Below are 17482 nucleotides of genomic sequence, written 5' to 3' on the forward strand. Positions count from 1 at the left end.
GGCGGGCGCCTGTAGTCCAAGCTACTCCGGAGACTGAGCCAGGAGAATGGCGTGAACCCGGGAGACGGAGCTTGCAGTGAGCCGAGATCGCACCACTGCACTCTAGCCTGGGCGACAGAGGGAGACTCCGTCTCAAAAAATATACATATACAAAAATTAGCCAGGCATGGTGGCGAGCGCCTGTAATCCCAGCTACTTGGGAGGCTGAGGCAGGAGAATCGCTTGAACCCGGGAGGCAGAGGTTGCAGTAAGCCGAGATTGCACCACTGCACTGCAGACTGGGCGACAGAAGAAGACTCCGTCTCAAAATAAAATAGGCCGGGCGCCGTGGCTCACGCCTATAATCCCAGCACTTTGGGAGTCCGAGGCGGGTGGATCACCTGAAGTCAGGAGTTTGAGACCAGCCTGACCAGCGTGGTGAAACCCTGTCTCTACTGAAAAATACAAAAATTAGCCAGGCACGGTGGCGGGCACCTGTAACGCCTGTAATCCCAGCTACAGGCTGAAGCAGGAGAATCGCTTAAACCCGGGAGGCAGAGGTTGCAGTGAGCTGAGATGGTGCCATTGCACTCCAGCCTGGGCGACAGAGCTACGTCTCAAAAAAATAAATAGCTGGCCGGGCGCAGTGGCTCACGCCTGTAATCCCAGCACTTTGGGAGGCCGAGGCAGGTGGATCACAAGGTCAGGAGTTCGAGACCAGCCTGGCTAACATGGTGAAACCCCGTCTCTACTAAAAATACAAAAATTAGCCAAGCGTGGTGGCAGATGCCTGTAATCCCAACTACTTGGGAGGCTGAGACAGAGAATTGCTTGAACCCGGGAGGCAGAGGTTGCAGTGAGGCAAGATCACGCCACTGCACTCCAGCCTGGGCGACAAAGTGAGACTCCGTATCGAAAATAAATAAGTAAATGAAATAATAAAATATAAAATAAATATTCAACCGACAGAATCAGTCGTTCATTCTCCCAAATCAGCATTGACTGCCAGGCTGCGTGCTGGGGGGAAAAGTTGGTGGGGGAACTGAGATGATGAACAAAACCGACCCCATCCTTGTCTTCCTAAGGGAAGGCACAAGTAAATGGGAAATAGCAGCACGTATGGGAGATGCCTGGCAAGAGGGGCAGGAGAGGCCCGAGGGTGAGGGGCTGCCTGTGCAGGCCAAGGACACAACCTATGCCAAAGGCCCTGTGGTGAATGAGTTTGGTGCATTCCCAAAACTAGAAGATACTCAAAGCAACAGCAGCTGAATAGCTGCAGAGTCCAGGAGGTTGCAGCATTAACCAAAACTTAAGACATAATAAAGCTATTGTGACAAGCTGACCAGGCGCTGTGGCTCACACCTGTAACCCCTGCTACTGGGGAGGCTGAGGCAGGAGACTCACTTGAACCTGGGACACGGAGGTTGCAGTGAGCCAAGATTGAGCCATTGCACTCCAGCCTGGGCAACAAGAGCAAAACTCTGTCTCAGAATAAATAAATAATAAAGCTATTGTGACAAATGATGATGAATGCTACAGAATACCCTCAGTCAAGGTGAATGACAGTTATAAGTGGACAGACCAGATTGCCTGCGGTGCCACTAATTTTATTTTGTGATTTAAGACATGGAAAGTGGAAGTACCCGGTAATTCCTTACCATTTATATGGCTACTGTTTACAGCCTTTCAGAGATACCAATGAAACTTAATCCTCTTATAGTTGTCCAAATAGCAATCTATGCATGTAACAAAATTCACTTGAGGCCAGTGCGGTGACTCATGCCTGTAATCCCAGAATTTTGGGAGGCCAAGGTGGGCAGATCACTTCAGCTTGGGAACTCGAGACCAGTCTGGGCAATAGAGTGAGACCTAGTCTCCACACAAAAAATTAAAAATTAGGCCAAATACAGTGGCTCATGCCTGTAATTCCAACACTTTGGGAGGCAGAGGTGGGAGGATCATTTAAGGCCAGGAGCTCGCTCAAGACCAGCCTGGTCAACATAGTGAGACCACCCCCCTTCTCGCTCTCTCTGTCTCCGTATATGTGTGTGTATGTGTTTGCATAAATATATATATATATATATATTTTTTTTTTTTTTTTAGACAGGTTTTGCTCTTTTTGCCCAGGCTGGAGTGCAATGGTGCAATCTCGCCTCACTGCAACCTCCGCCTCCCAGGTTGAAGCAATTCTCTGCCTCAGCCTCCTGAGTAGCTGGGATTACAGGCATCTGCCACCGTGCCTGGCTACTTTTTTTTTGTATTTTTAGTAGAGACAGGGTTTCACCGTTTTGACCAGGCTGGTCTTGAACTCCTGACCTCGTGATCCACCCACCTCGGCCTCCCGAAGTGCTGGGATATAGGCATGAGCTACCCCGCCCTGCCGATTGTTTTCTTTTTTTTTTTTTTGAGACGGAGTCTCGCTCTGTCGCCCAGTCTGGAGTGCAGTGGCGCAATCTCGGCTCACTGCAAGCTCCGCCTCCCAGGTTCACGCCATTCTCCTGCCTCAGCCTCTCCGAGTAGCTGGGACTACAGGCGCCCACCACCACGCGCGGCTAATTTTTTTTGTATTTTTAGTAGAGACGGGGTTTCACCGTGGTCTCGATCTCTTGACCTCGTGATCCGCCCGCCTCGGCCTCCCAAAGTGCTGGGATTACAAGCGTGAGCCACCGTGCCCGGCCTTGCTGATTGTTTTCAACACATGAACTTCGACGGACACATTCAAACTATGGCAACTGTTCCAACAGAAAGAGGCTGCCCAGAGCACCCTGGGGAGAGCTGACTTGATGCAGCCTGAGCGTTATGTGCGTCACCGCTGCTGCCCTTTCCAGCCACATCACTCCCTTTTGTGCATCCTCAAACTCCATGTTCTTATCCAGTGGTTCTCAATGGAGGTAATTTTGCCCCCTAAAGTCCATTTTGCAATGACGAGGAACATTTCTGGTTGTCACAAGAGAGGGTCCTCTTGACATCTAGTGGGCAGAGGCCAGGGCTGCTCCTGAACACCTTCCAATGCCCAGGCCAGTCCCCAAGATAAAGACTCAGCCTCGGCCGGGCGTGGTGGCTCATGCCTGTAATCCCAGGACTTTGGGAGGCCAAGGCAAGAGGATCATCTGAGGTCAGGAGTTCGAGACCAGCCTGGCCAACGTGGTGAAATCCCGTCTCTACTAAAACTACACACATGCAAAAAGAAATTAGCCAGGTGTGGTGTTGTGCGCCTATAATCCCAGCTACTTGGGAGGCCGAAGCAGGAGAATCGTTTGAACCCGGGAGGCAGAGGCTTCAGTGAGCCGAGATCGCGTCATTGCAATCCAGCCTGGGGGACAGAGCAAGACTCCATCTCAAAAAAAAAAAAAAAAAAAAAAAAATTATCCGAGAGTGTCAGTGCATGCCTATAGTCCCAGCTACTCAGGAGGCTGAGGCAGAGGTTGTAGTGAACTGAGATCCCGCCACTGCACTTTAGCCTAGGTGACAGAGCCACATACTGTCTCAAAAAAATAAGTAAGTACACACACACACACACACAATTAGCCGGGCGTGGCCAGGCGCGGTGGCTCACACCTGTAATCACGGCACCTTGGGAGGCTGAGGTGGGTGGATCAGCTGAGGTCAGGAGTTCATGACCAGCCTGGCCAACATGGTGAAAACTCATCTCTGCTAAAAATGTAAAAAAAATTAGCCGGGCGTGGTGGCAGGCGCCTGTAGTCCCAGCTACCATGGAGGCTGAGGCAGGAAAATGGCATGAACCGGGGAGGTGGAACTTGCAGTGAGCTGAAATCACGCCACTGCACTCCAGCGTGGGCAACAGAGCAAGACTCCGTCTCAAAAAAAAAAAAAAAAAAATCTAGCCAGACGTCATGGTGGACGCCTGTAGTCCCAGCTGCTCGGGAGGCTGAGGCAGGAGAATTGCTTGAACCCAGGAGACGGAGGTTGCAGTGAGCCAACACAGTGCCACTGCACTCCAGCCTCGGCGACAGAGTGAGACTGTCTCAAAAACAAAAAAGAAAAAAAAAAAATTAACCGGGCGTGGTGGTGTGCGCCTGTGATCCCAGCTACTCAGGAGGCTGAGGCAGGAGAATCGCTTGAACCCGGGAGTCAAAGGTTGCAGTGAGCCAAGATCGCGCCACTGCACTCCAGCCTGACGACAGACCGAGACTCCATCTCAAAAAAAAAAAAAAAAAAAGTAAGCAAATAACTAAAGTCAGCATATTTTAGGCCGGGCGCGGTGGCTCACGCTTATAATCCCAGCACTTTGGGAGGCCGAGGCGGGCGGATCACGAGGTCAGGAGATCGAGACCACAGTGAAACCCCGTCTCTACTAAAAATACAAAAAATTAGCCGGGCGTGGTGGCGGGTGCCTGTAGTCCCAGCTACTCGGAGAGGCTGAGGCAGGAGAATGGCGTGAACCCGGGAGGCGGAGCTTGCAGTGAGCCGAGATCGGGCCACTGCACTCCAGCCTGGGTGACAGAGCAAGACTCCGTCTCAAAAAAAAAAAAAATAAAATAAAATAAAGTCAGCATATTTTAAAAAGTAATAATAATAAAACAAAATAAAATTAGCCAGGCATGGTGGCACATGGTCCTAGCTACTCAGGAGGCTGAGGCAGAAGGATTGCTTGAGCCCAGGAGGTTGAGATTGCAGTGAGTTACGATCCTGCCTTTACACAGTGAAAGACTCTGCAACACTATAAGGCCGGGCGCGGTGGCTCACGCTTGTAATCCCAGCACTTTGGGAGGCCGAGGCGGGCGGATCACGAGGTCAGGAGATCGAGACCACGGTGATACCCCGTCTCTAATAAAAATACAAAAAATTAGCCGGGCGTGGTGGCCGGCTCCTGTAGTCCCAGCTACTCGGAGAGGCTGAGGCAGGAGAATGGCGTGAACCCGGGAGGCGGAGCTTGCAGTGAGCAGAGATTGCGCTCACTGCAATTGGCTGACAGAGCGAGACTCCGTCTCAAAAAGAAAAAAAAAAGACTCTGCGACACTGAAAGTGATCAATCAGCAGGGTGCAGTGGTGCACCACCACTGGGGAGGCCAAGGTGGGAGGATCACTAGAGGCCAGGAGCTCAACGCCAGACTGGGCAACAACAAAGTGAGACCCCTGTCTCGGACAGACGGACGGACGGACGGCAGGAAGGAAGGAAGGGAGAAAGGAAGTCAATCAAGGCTGGGCACAGTGGCTCACACCTGTAATCCCAGCACTTTGGGCGGCCGAGGCAGGTGGATCACCTGAGGTACGAAGATCGAGACCAGCCTGGCCAACGTGGTGAAACCCCGTCTCTACTAAAAATACAAAAATTAGCCAGGCGTGGTGGCACTGGGCCTGTAATCCCAGCTACTCGGGAGGCTGAGTCTCAAGCCTGGGCAACAGAGCCAGGCTCTGTGGGGAGGCGGCGGGGAGGGGGGAAGAAAGAAAGAAAGAAAAAAAAAGGAAAAGTAAACAAGAACATGCATGAATCTTGCAAACATTAGGCTGCATAACAAAGGCATACAGACACCAAAAAGAACATATTTCATGGTCCATTTATATGAAATTCTAGAACAAGCAAAACTAATCTCTGGTGTTAGAATTCAGGATAATGATTACCCTGAGGGTAATTAGGGTAATCAGGGTCAGGAAATGGGGCTAAGAACTTTCTGTTTCTCCACCTATGTGCTGGTTACAGGGATTTCTGCATTTAAGAGTTTGGGAGGGGCCAAGCGCGGTGGCTTGAATCCTGTAATCCCAGCACTTTAGGAGGCCGAGGAGGGTAGATCACTTGAGCGCAGAAGTTTGTGACCAGCCTGGGCATAATAGTGAGACCCCTCCCATCCCCATCTCTATTTAAAAAAAAAAAAAAAAAAAAGGCCGGGCGCGGTGGCTCAAGCCTGTAATCCCAGCACTTTGGGAGGCCAAGGCAGGTGGATCACCTGAGGTCCGGAGTTTGAGACGAGCCTGACCAACATGGAGAAACCCCATCTCTACTAAAAATACGAAAATTAGCCGGGTGTGGTGGCACATGCCTGTAATCCCAGCTACTGGAGAGGCTGAGGCAGGAGAATTGCTTGAACCCAGGAGGCGGAGGTTGCGGTGAGCCGAGATCGCGCCACTGCACTGCAGCCTGGGCAACAAGAGTGAAACTGTCTCAAAAAAAAAAAAAAGTTGTACTCACTTTTTTCCCACATTTGTATGGAATGAAAACTTGCCAATTTATTCTGGCCCTAGGTCTACTGCCAGTATAGCATTCTTTTTTTTTTTTTTTTTTTTTTTTTGAGACAGAGTCTCGCTCTGTCACCCAGGCTGGAGTGCAGTGGCATGATCTTGGCTCACTGCAAGCTCCGCCTCCCGGGTTCACACCATTCTCCTACCTCAGCTTCTCCAGCAGCTGGGACTACAGACGCATGCCGCCACATCTGGCTAATTTTTTGTATTTTTAGTAGAGACGGGTTTCACCGTGTTAGCCAGGATGGTCTCGATCTCCTGACCTCGTGATCTGCCCGCCTCGGCCTCCCAAAGTGCTGGGATTGCAGGTGTGAGCCACCACGCCCGGCTTAGTATAGCATTCTTTTTTTTTTTTTTTTTGAGACGGAGTCTTGCTCTGTCACCCAGGCTGGAGTGCAGTGGCGCGATCTCGGCTCACTGCAAGCTCCGCCTCCCGGGTTCACGCCATTCTTCTGCCTCAGCCTCTCCGAGTAGCTGGGACTACAGGCGCCCGCCACCACGCCAGGCTAATTTTTTGTATTTTTGGTAGAGACGGGGTTTCACCGTAGTCTCTATCTCCTGACCTCGTGATCCGCCCGCCTCGGCCTCCCAAAGTGCTGGGATTACAAGCGTGAGCCACCGCGCCCGGCAAGTATAGCATTCTTACGTGTTACATATAGTGGACTTGTCATACTTAAAATGTGAACAGAATTTATTGGCAGTGTGGCAAATATTATAAAACTTAGTGTTTAATGTACTTGGAAAGAGTTTACTTGTAGTAATAACTATAGAGTTTAATGATAAGTAAACTCCCCTTAACAAAAATCTCAACCTTATTAGTATCCCATTAACGACAAGCAAATACATTAAAAAAAAAAAAAAAAAACCGGGCGTGGTGGCAGACGCCTGTAGTCCCAGCTACGTGGGAGGCTGAGGCAGGAGAATCGCTTGAACCTGGGAGTTGGAGGTTGCAGTGAGCTGAGATCACGCCACTACACTCCAGACTGAGTGACACAACGAGACTCTGTCTTTAAAAAAAAAAAAAAGTCCGGGTGTGGTGGCTCATACCTGTAATCCCAGCACTTTGGGAGGCCAAGGCGGGTGTGGGTCACCTGAGGTCAGCAGTTCTAGACCAGACTGGCCAACATGATGAAACCCTGTCTCTACTAAAAATACAAAAATTAGCTGCGTGTGGTGGCATGCGCTTGTAATCCCAGCTACTCGGGAGGCTGAGGCAGGAGAATCACTGGAACCGGGAGGCAGATGTTGCAGGGAGCCGAGATCACACTCCAGCCTAGGGGACGGAGCCAGACTCTGTCTGTCTCAAAAAAAAAAAAAAAAAAAAGAGGGCCAGATGCGGTGGCTTATGCCTGTAATCCCAGCACGTTGGGAGGCCGAAGCGGGTGGATCACGAGGTCAGGATTTCAAGACCACCCTGACCAAGATGGTGAAACCCGTCTGTAGTAAAAATACAAAAAAATTAGCTGGGCATGGTGGCGGGCTCCTGTCATCCCAGCTACTCAGGAGGCTGAGGCAGAGAATTAGAGAATTGCTTGAACTTGGGAGGCAGAGGTTGCAGTGAGCCGAGATCACACCACTGTACTCCAGCCTGGGCGACAAAGCGAGACTGAGTCTCAAAAAAAAAGGTATGGGAGCTTCAGGAGTTCAAGGCTGCAATGAGCTCTGATCGCGCCATTGCATTCCAGTCTGAGCAACGAAGGAGATCTTGTTCCTAAAAAAAAAAAAAAAAAAAAGAATTTGCGGGCTTTAGAGAAGTGTGTAACTTATGCTACAGCTTAAACAATGGTCTCAGTAAATCAAAAAATAAATTTTACAAGTTCAAAAATAATCATAAAAAATACTTTGTGTTTATTTGTGGAATGGAGTTAAATTCTACCATTAGTACGCAGTGGCTAAGGGCGGACTTGAAAGCACGCAGTGGCTAAGGGCGGACTTGATCTCCCAGGAAATTTGATAATCACTCCGGCGGACGCGTTTCCCACTCTCCACCAGGGGGCAGTGCGGCGCACTCCCCGCTGCTTGAGACAAACGGGCATGCATATTCATTCAACAAACCTGAACCCATGAAAACCTACTTTGTGCCGGGCCTCCTTCTAGTTTCCTGATCTGTGAAATGGGAATTAGAATGCCGACATGGAGCTCACTTTCTACAGAAGACAGACAACAAACAGCTAAACAAAGGAATAGGTAGAGGCCAGGCGCGGTGGTTCAGGCCTGTAGTCCCAGCATTTCGGGAAGCTAAGGCCAGAGGATCGCTTGAGGCCAGGAATTCAAGACCAGCCTGGGTAACATAATGAGACCCTCCCATCTCTACAAAAAAATTTAAAATTAGCCAGGCGTGGTGGTGTGCACCTGTGGTCCCAGGTACTTGGGAGGCTGAGGAAGGAGGATCATTTGAGCCCAGGAGTTGGGCACCTGGGCAACACAGTAAGACCCTCTCTCTAAAAAAATAAAATAAAATAAAATAAAAAATTTAGGCCGGGCGCGGTGGCTCACGCTTGTAATCCCAGCACTTTGGGAGGCCGAGGCGGGCAGATCACGAGGTCAGGAGATCGAGACCACGGTGAAACCCCGTCTCTACTAAAAATACAAAAAATTAGCCGGGCGTGGTGGCGGGCGCCTGTAGTGCCAGCTACTCGGAGAGGCTGAGGCAGGAGAATGGCGTGAACCCGGGAGGCGGAGCTTGCAGTGAGCCGAGATCGCGCCACTGCACTCCAGCCTGGGCGAGAGAGCGAGACTCCGTCTCAAAAAAAAAAAAAAAAAAAAATTTAAAAAGGCCCAGAGTGGTAGACCACACCTGTAATCCTAGCACTCTGGAAGGCTGATCACTTACGGCCAGGAGTTTGAGACCAGCCTGAGTGACATGGTGAGACACTGTCTCTACTAAAAATACAAAAATTAGCTGGGCATGGTGGTGCAGGCCTGTAATCCCAGCTACTCAGGAGACTGAGACACGAGAATCACTTGAACCCGAGAGGCAGAGGTCGCAGTGAGCTGAGATTGTGCCACTGCACTCCAGCCTGGGCGACAGAGCAAGACTCTGTCTCAAAAATAAATAGAATAAAATATAAAAGAAATTAAAAAGAAAAAAATCAGCAGGGCACTGTGGCACAAACCTGTGGTCCCAGCTACTCAGGAGGCCGAGGTGGGAGGATCACTTGAGCCCAGGAGGTTGAGACTACAGTGAGCTGTGATCACACCACTGCTCCAGCTTGGGCAACAGAGCAAGACACTGTTTTAAAAAAAATAAGGCCATGTATAGTGGCTCATGCCTATAATCCCAGCACTTTGGGGGGCGGAGGCAGGAGGATCACCTGAGCCCAGGAGTTAATAGACCAGCCTGGGCACTATAGGGAGACCTCATCTCTACAAAATAATATAAAATTAGCTGGCCATGGTGGCACAAGAAGGTAGTCCCAGCTATTCAGGAGGGAGGCTGAGGTGGGAGGATTGCTTAGGCCTGGAAGGTTGAGGCTGCAGTGAGCCATGTTCACACCACTGCACTCCAACCTGGGTGACAGAGTGACAGAGTGAGACCCTGTCTAAAAAAAAAAAAAGCTGAACACAGTGGCTCACACCTGTAATCCCAGCACTTTGTGAGGCCAAGGCGGGTGGATCACGAGGTCAGGAGATCAAGACCATCCTGGCTAACTCGGTGAAACCCTGTCTCCACTAAAAATACTAAAAATTAGCCAGGCCTGGCGGCGTGCGCCTGTAGTCCCAGCTACTCAAGACGCTGAGGCAGGAGAACGACGTGAACCCGAGAGGTGGAGCTTGCAGTGAGCAGAGATCGTGCCACTGCACTCCACCCTGGGCAACAGAGCAACAAGACTCCATCTCAAAAAAAAAAAAAAAAAAAAAGGGCCAGGCACGGTGGCTCATGCCTGTAATCCCAGCACTTTGGGAGGCTGAGGTGGGTGGATCATGAGGTCAGGAGTTTGAGACCAACCTGACCAACATGGTGAAACCCTGTCCAACATGGTGAAACCCCGTCTCTACTAAAAATACAAAAATTAGCCAGGCATGGTGGCGCGTGCCTGTAATCCCAGCTACTCAGGAGGCTGAGGCAGGAGAATCGCTTGAACCGAGGAGGCAGAGGTTGCAGTGAGCTGAGATCGTGCCACTGCACTCCAGCCTGGGCGACAGAGCAAGACTCCATCTCAAACAAACAAATATATATATATATATTTCTTGAATCCTACCACAGCTCTCGTCTCCGCTTCCTGGATCTATGGATGGTCATAAGGATGTAACCAGGACATGTATGTAAAGCTCTGAATCGGCACGGAGCCTAGCACACAGTAGGTGAACTGAGAGAGCTGCCATGATGATGATGATGACCATTGGTCTCTCAGAACCTTCATCCTTCCAGCTGCCCCCTAAACTCCTCTCTGTCCCTCACATCCACATCCAGTACCTCAGCCAGTCCCATCTGCTCTCTCTCTCTCTTCTTTCTTCTCTCTCTTTCTTTCTTGACAGAGTCTCGCTCTGTCGCCCAGGCTGGAGTGCAATGATGTGATCTCAGCTCACTGCAACCTCCCACTTCCAGGTTCAAGCGGTTCTCCTGCCTCAGTCTCTCGAGTAGCTGGGATTACAGGCATGCACCACCAGCTAATTTTTGTATTTTTGGTAGAGACAGGGTTTCGCCATGTTGGCCAGGCTGGCCTCGAACTCCTGTCCTCAAATGATCCTTCTGCATAGGCCTCCCAAAGCGCTGCAATTACAGATGTGAGCCACTGTGCCCGGCTGCAAATAGCACTTTTTCAAAGATACCATCCCTCAACACTCCTGACAGCCCTTCCCTGCTTCCTTTTTCTACTTGAAGTTTCTCTTTGTATTATTACTATGTTCTTGATTGTCTATCTGCCACAGACTAGAGTGTCAGTCCCATGAAGGCAGGCAGGATTTGCATCCCTTTTGCTCACAGCTGTATCCCCATGCCTACAACTGCACCAGTGCCTGGCACAGGGGAGACTCACAGTTGTAATTGCTGAATGAGTGGATATAAGAATAAATGGGGCCAGGCGTGGTGGCTCACGCCTGTAATCCCAGCACTTTGGGAGGCCGAGGAGGGTGGATCACGAGGTCAAGCGATCGACACCATCCTGGCCAACATGGTGAAACCGTGTCTCTACTAAAAATACAAAAATTAGCCGGGTATGGTGGCGGCTGTAGTTCCAGCTATTCAGGAGGCTGAGGCAGAAGAATCGCTTGAACCCGGGAGGCGGAGGTTGCAGTGAGCCGAGATCGCGCCACTGCACTCCAGCCTCGGCGACAGAGCGAGACTCCGCCTCAAAAAAAAAAATATATATATAGTCCATCTCCCCTGGTGGTTGTGAGGATGAATTGGGTTTGTATTTGCAGGCTTCCTGAGCTGGCGACATCGTCTGGTGCAAAGGTGGGCTTTTTGAGCGGCGCCTGTGCTTCCGCCTTCTGCCGCTCGGGGGCAGCAGGCGCCCGGCGGATTCGCCCGCGCGGCCGGGCCGGGAAAGGAGCGGGGGCAAGTCCGCAGTAGGAAGCTGATGAAATCCTGGCCAACTCGCAGTGAGCTCATCCCGCCCGGGCGCCTCCGGAAGCCACGGGGCCGCCCGGCCTCCGCCTGGCCCGAGCGATAAAGCTCTCGTGCCGAACCAGGGCGGGAAGTCCTTCCTGAAGTCTGCCCTGCGTGGGGCCTGCTGCCAGAAGCCTGGGCCGGAGGGGAGGGGCGAGGACGAAGTAGCGAACGGTCCCCTGGCTGTCTTAGAAGGATGAAAAGTGAATTCTGAGCCTGGCTGTGGGAGTAAGAGAGAGGGCATCGGGGAAGGGAGAGGGGGGCGGGAAAGACAGAGACAAGAGGTGGGAGAGACGACAGGAAGAAGAGACAAAGGTGGGGAGACTGAGGCAGAGGAGGGAGAGAGAGACAGAATCCAGGAGGCACAGCTGAGTCAGATGGAGCGACAGAGACAGAGATGGGGGAGACAGAGACAGGGAGAGACAGAGATGTTGGAGACAGAGACAGGGAGAGACAGAGATGATAGAGACAGAGACAGGGAGAGACAGAGATGGCAGAGACAGTGATGGGGACAGACAGTGGTGGCGGAGACAGAGATGGGGAGAGACAGTGGTGGCGGAGACAGAGACAGGGAGAAACAGGTGGCAGAGACAGACGGGAAGAGACAGAAGTGGCAGAGACAGACTGGGAGAGACAGAGGTGGCGGAGACAGAGACGGGGAGAGACAGCAGTGGTGGAGACAGATGGGAGAGACAGATGGAAGAAATGGGCGATATGAGAGACAGAGACAAAGGCAGAGAGAGATCGACAGGGAGACAGAGACAGGAGAGATAAACATGGGAAAGAGAGAGACAGAGAGACCCAGCGAGTGGCAGAGATAGGGGAGTCAGGAGCGACGCAGGGGTGAGGGAGATGGAGTCAAAGTAGGGGGTCAGAGGTGCCGAGCTGGAGGTGGGGGAGACAGGGCGAGGGGGCCGGGGAGGGGAGCTCGGGGAGGGCCTGCGAGATCGGGACGGGGAGGGGCGGGGCGGGCCCCTCTCCGCCCCTCCCCGCCCCCCCAGCCCCCAGCCCGGCGCCCAGCCGCGGCGGCGCGGGCCGAGTCTCCAAGTTACCAAGTTACCGCAGGATTCGGGAGCTTCTCACTGGCGCGGCCGCGGCCAATCAGTGAGCAGCGCCGCTGTTCTCGGGCAGGAGGCCTGGAGACACGCGCACCTTCCCCCGACACCCAGCGAAGCGCGCTGACATACAATCACAGCGGCGCGCACACACACACACCGTCCCAGGGACAAGCAGCGTCGCCCCCCCGCACATACACAATCACAATGACACACACAGCGACAGACATACCGGTCCCAGGAACACGCAGACACACAGCATCACAAAGACACACAAAATATCAGTGACAGCCGGGTCCGGTGGCTCAGGCCTGGCACAGTGGCTCACGCCTGTAATCCTAGCATTTTGGGAGGTCGAGGCGGGTGGATCACTTGAGGTCGGGAGTTCGGGACCAGCCTAACCAACGTGGTGAAGCCCCGTCTCTATTAAAGATACAAAATTAGCTAGGTGTGGTGGCATGCACCTGTAGTCCCAGCTACTTGGGAGGCTGAGGCAGGAGAATCGCTTGAACCCGGGAGGTGGAGGTTGCAATGAGTCAAGATCGCTGCCACTGCACTCCAGCCTGGGCAACAAGAGCAAAACTCCGTCTCAAAAAACAAAACAAAACAAAAAAACAACAGCTCAGTGACACAGACAGTCCCCGGACACATAGCACTCCCCAGACCCACAACCACAGGCACACACAGTGCTGCCCAGGCACATGCAATCTCCATGAGGTATGCACAGTCCCTTGAACACACAACATCACCCTGACACACACAGTATCAGTGACATACAATCAATACAGTGACATAATCCCACAACCAATTGGTCCAACACACTCACTAGATCACAGTGATACAATCGCAACAGTGACACTTTCAAGCACAGTGAGACACAATATTGCACACACACACAACCTATTAGACACACAGTTCCATGGACACACACCATCACCCTGACAAACACAACCACAATGACACACAACCACAGTAACACACAGCATTGCACATGCACATACTGTCGGTGATACACAGTCCCACAGACATGCATTTCAGACACAGTCATGATGTCACACACACACACACAATCCCACCGTGCACCGCATTGTCCAGGCACACACAATAACAGTAGTATGTATGCACATCTTCCCCCAACTCCCAGCACAGCACATGGGCATACACTATCACAATGATACGTACACAGTCCCAACACCCACAACACAAGTACCACTGACACACTCAGTGGCACACACAATCCCATATACACACAGCATTGTATACACGTACACACCATCACCATGACATACACACACCACCCCAGTGACACACAGCATTACACAAACACATCCAACCATGACAACAGAACAGTACAGTGACATAGCACCTTCACAAATCTTCCCCCTAACACAACATCAGTCTGACACATATACAATCCCAGCGTCACACAGACACAATCACATGGGCACACACACCTCACTGCCAGACCAGCATGCTGCACAGAACCACACACATCACACCATCATGATCACACACAGCACACCAGAACATCACACAATTGTACACTGACACACAATCACATTGTCACAGCAGCCCATGACATGTAGCATTGTGACAAATGTAGCATGCTGACACACACCATCACACTGACACACAATCCATCAAGTGACACACAATAGCACACACTGACACAACCACCACCGTAATGTGTGAACCCCCTGACACAACAGCACACTGACACAGATCCACAGAGAACTCCAGCACACACACACACACAGTCACACAAACACCCAACCCCCCCACCCCTGCCCTTGCCCCAAGAAGCTGTGTTAGATGTGGGACGGTGGGGGAGGGATGCGCTCTGTGTGTGTGTGTGTATGTGTGTGTGTGTTTGTGTGTGCGCCAGCGCGGGCTGTGCTTCCCCCTCCCAGCCCTTCCCCGGGGGCGGGGCCGTGCGGCAGCCGCTGTTACCGGGTAAATTTCCCCGCCCCCCCCCCAGCGCGGCCATTAGTCAACCCCCCCCAGGATGATGTCATCGCCTCATTCTGGAGGCTGAGTAATCCTCAACTCCGCCCCGCCAGGTACCAGGGTAGGGGCGGGCCGCACCTGGGCTCACCAAGTCTGAGCTGGGGTCTGGAGCTGCAGGCGGCGCTGCCTTGGGTCTCCCGGGGAGGGAGGGAACTGAGGAATTGGGCCTCTCTGAAGTGGCCCAGCCATGCACGTTAGGGTCTCTCGGGGCTGGGGGCTCCCAGTCTGGATCCATGGGGCCAAGTAAAGGTGCTGCAGGGCTGGATCTTCCAGACCTGGGAGTCTGGGACTGGGGAGGGCCCCCCAACCTCTCCACTACTCCCTCCTCCCCGGCCACACCACTGTGAGGGGCTGGGTCGCTTGGCCAGGTGTCTGGGGAATCTGAGACACGGGGCTTGGACTTCTGGGGTCCTTGGCACTATGAGGCCTGGGACCCTGGCGCAGGGTGGGGGGTCAGTGCCAACAGGAAAGAAAAGCGGCTCTGAAGCCAGATGCCCACGTCCTGGGAGATCAACCACCTGGACTCTGGGGAAAAGGGCTCAGAGGGGTGGGAAGTGGGCAGGTCTGCACCTTGGGGCTGGGCAGGTGATACCACCTAGGTAAATTGGACACCTGAGGGTCTGGTGACTGTTAGGGACAGGAGTGTCTCCCAGCATCAATGTGGTGAGGGCCAAGATGCCCAGGAGCTCTGTAACATCTCAGGGTCGGGAGCCCAAAGTCCTGAGTTCGTGTTTCTTGTGGGAGTGCGATGTTCAGCCCTAGTTTTCCTGGGATCAGACATGACTGTGTCCCCTTCTGGGGCGACCCTGAGTTCTTGTGTCCCGGGGCTGGGACATCTGCATCTCCTAAGAGGAGGGGGCTCATATCCTTGTTTTCACGGGTCCAGGCATGCCTGGGTCCTTTGGGGGTGCAGTGACACCTCTATTTTTATAAGGCCAGGACGCCTGGGTTATTTTCTGGGAGGGAACTTCAACCGCTATGTTCAAGAGCCACGATACCTGCGGGGCGGGGAGCGGGGGGGCGGGAAATAACCAGTCCCTGTCTTCACGGAGTCAGGATGCTCAGGTATCCTTGTGGGAGGGGGACCCTTGGTGTCTATTTGCACAAGGCCAACTCCAGGGTGCCATTCTGGGGGTAGGAACAGAATGCACAACCCCGTTTCCAGCCCATCCCAACTGCCCATCCTCACCCGAGAGTGCGGGACAGGGAAGCAGGGAGGTGGATGGTGCACAGCCCGGGTATCACCCCAGCCGGTCGCAGGTTTGCAGGCCGCGCGCCCGGCAGCTCCCCGGGGCCCGGCTCCCCGCCCCCCGCGCCGAGGGCTCCCCCAGATCCGGGCGGACGCGACGGTGGCCAATGAGCGCGCTCGCCGTCTCCGGGAGCTGGGCCGGCTCTGCCCGCCTGGCATTGGGCACGCGGTGGGCAGCGGCGGGCGGGGCCTGGGGGGTCCTCGCGCCTGGTTGGGCCAGGCTTGTTGCTGGGTAACGGGGCGGCGAGTTTCCCCTGGCAACGGCGGCGGGTACCGCTCACTGGCTGGCCGGGAAGGAGGGGGGGCGCGGGCGCAGGCAGGCCCAGCAGACCCCAGCAACAGCGCGCGGCCCCCGCCCCGCCGGGAAGCGGTAACCTTCACACGCGCGCCGGCCGCTCGGACCCTGCGGACGCCCGCGCCCCCGCCCAGCCCCCACCCGGCCCCGGTCCAGCCTCCGGGCCTGCAGGGCCGGCCACACCGAGGGGACCCGGGAGACCCCTTCCCCACCGCGGAAAGCCAGGACTCAGGCCCTGCGGTGAAAAGTTAAGTCCTTCCCAACTCCCTCTCCCCAGGCTGCGAAATCTGCTTGCCCAGAATGGCAGACAAGATCTTGGAGACGAGACGGTTTTAGGTCTGCAGTCAACCAGCTCTATTTTGTCTCACCAGCACTTCACATCCGGCTTACTACCTCCGGGCACTATTCTAAGTATGTTACAAATACGAACTCATTTTATCTTCACAATATTTTTGATCCTGCCTGTGCCGATCCCTTTTGGACAGTGAGGGAAACTGAGGCACAGGGCGGGGAAGCTGCTTGCTCAAGGTCATCGTTTGAACCCATGTCGGGGTTATCGTTCCTCTGTGCTGTGAGCCCGTGGGAGAGGCATTAACACTCAAAATACGAAACTGCACAGAGTCAAGAAAACACACTCGTGGACGGCCTGTGGACCACCAGTTTGAGGCCCCAGCCTCAACATGAGCATCTCTGCAAATAGACACGAACCGTCCTCCTCCCAGAAGTAGACCTGAGCATCCTGACCCCATGAACACAGGGACTGGCTGTCTCTCCCCATACTGGATTCAGGCATCATGGCTTTTGAACACAGGGTTGTTGATCCTTCCCAGAAGAGAATGCAGGCGTCTTGGCCCCATAAAAATAGGGGTCCTGGGCCAGGCTCAGTGGCTCACACCTGTAATCCCAGCACTTTGGGAGGCCTAGGCGGGTGGATCACCTGGGGTCAGGAGTTCGAGACCAGCCTGGCCAACATGGTGAAACCCTGTCTCTATTAAAAATACAAAAAATAGGCCGGGCGCGGTGGCTCACGCTTGTAATCCCAGCACTTTGGGAGGCCGAGGCGGGTGGATCACGAGGTCACGAGATCGAGACCACGGTGAAACCCCGTCTCTACTAAAAATACAAAAAAATTAGCCGGGCGCGGTGGC

The sequence above is a fragment of the Hylobates moloch genome, unplaced genomic scaffold (genome assembly GCF_009828535.3).
Source record: "Hylobates moloch isolate HMO894 unplaced genomic scaffold, HMol_V3 SCAFFOLD_12, whole genome shotgun sequence".
Taxonomy (NCBI): domain Eukaryota; kingdom Metazoa; phylum Chordata; class Mammalia; order Primates; family Hylobatidae; genus Hylobates; species Hylobates moloch.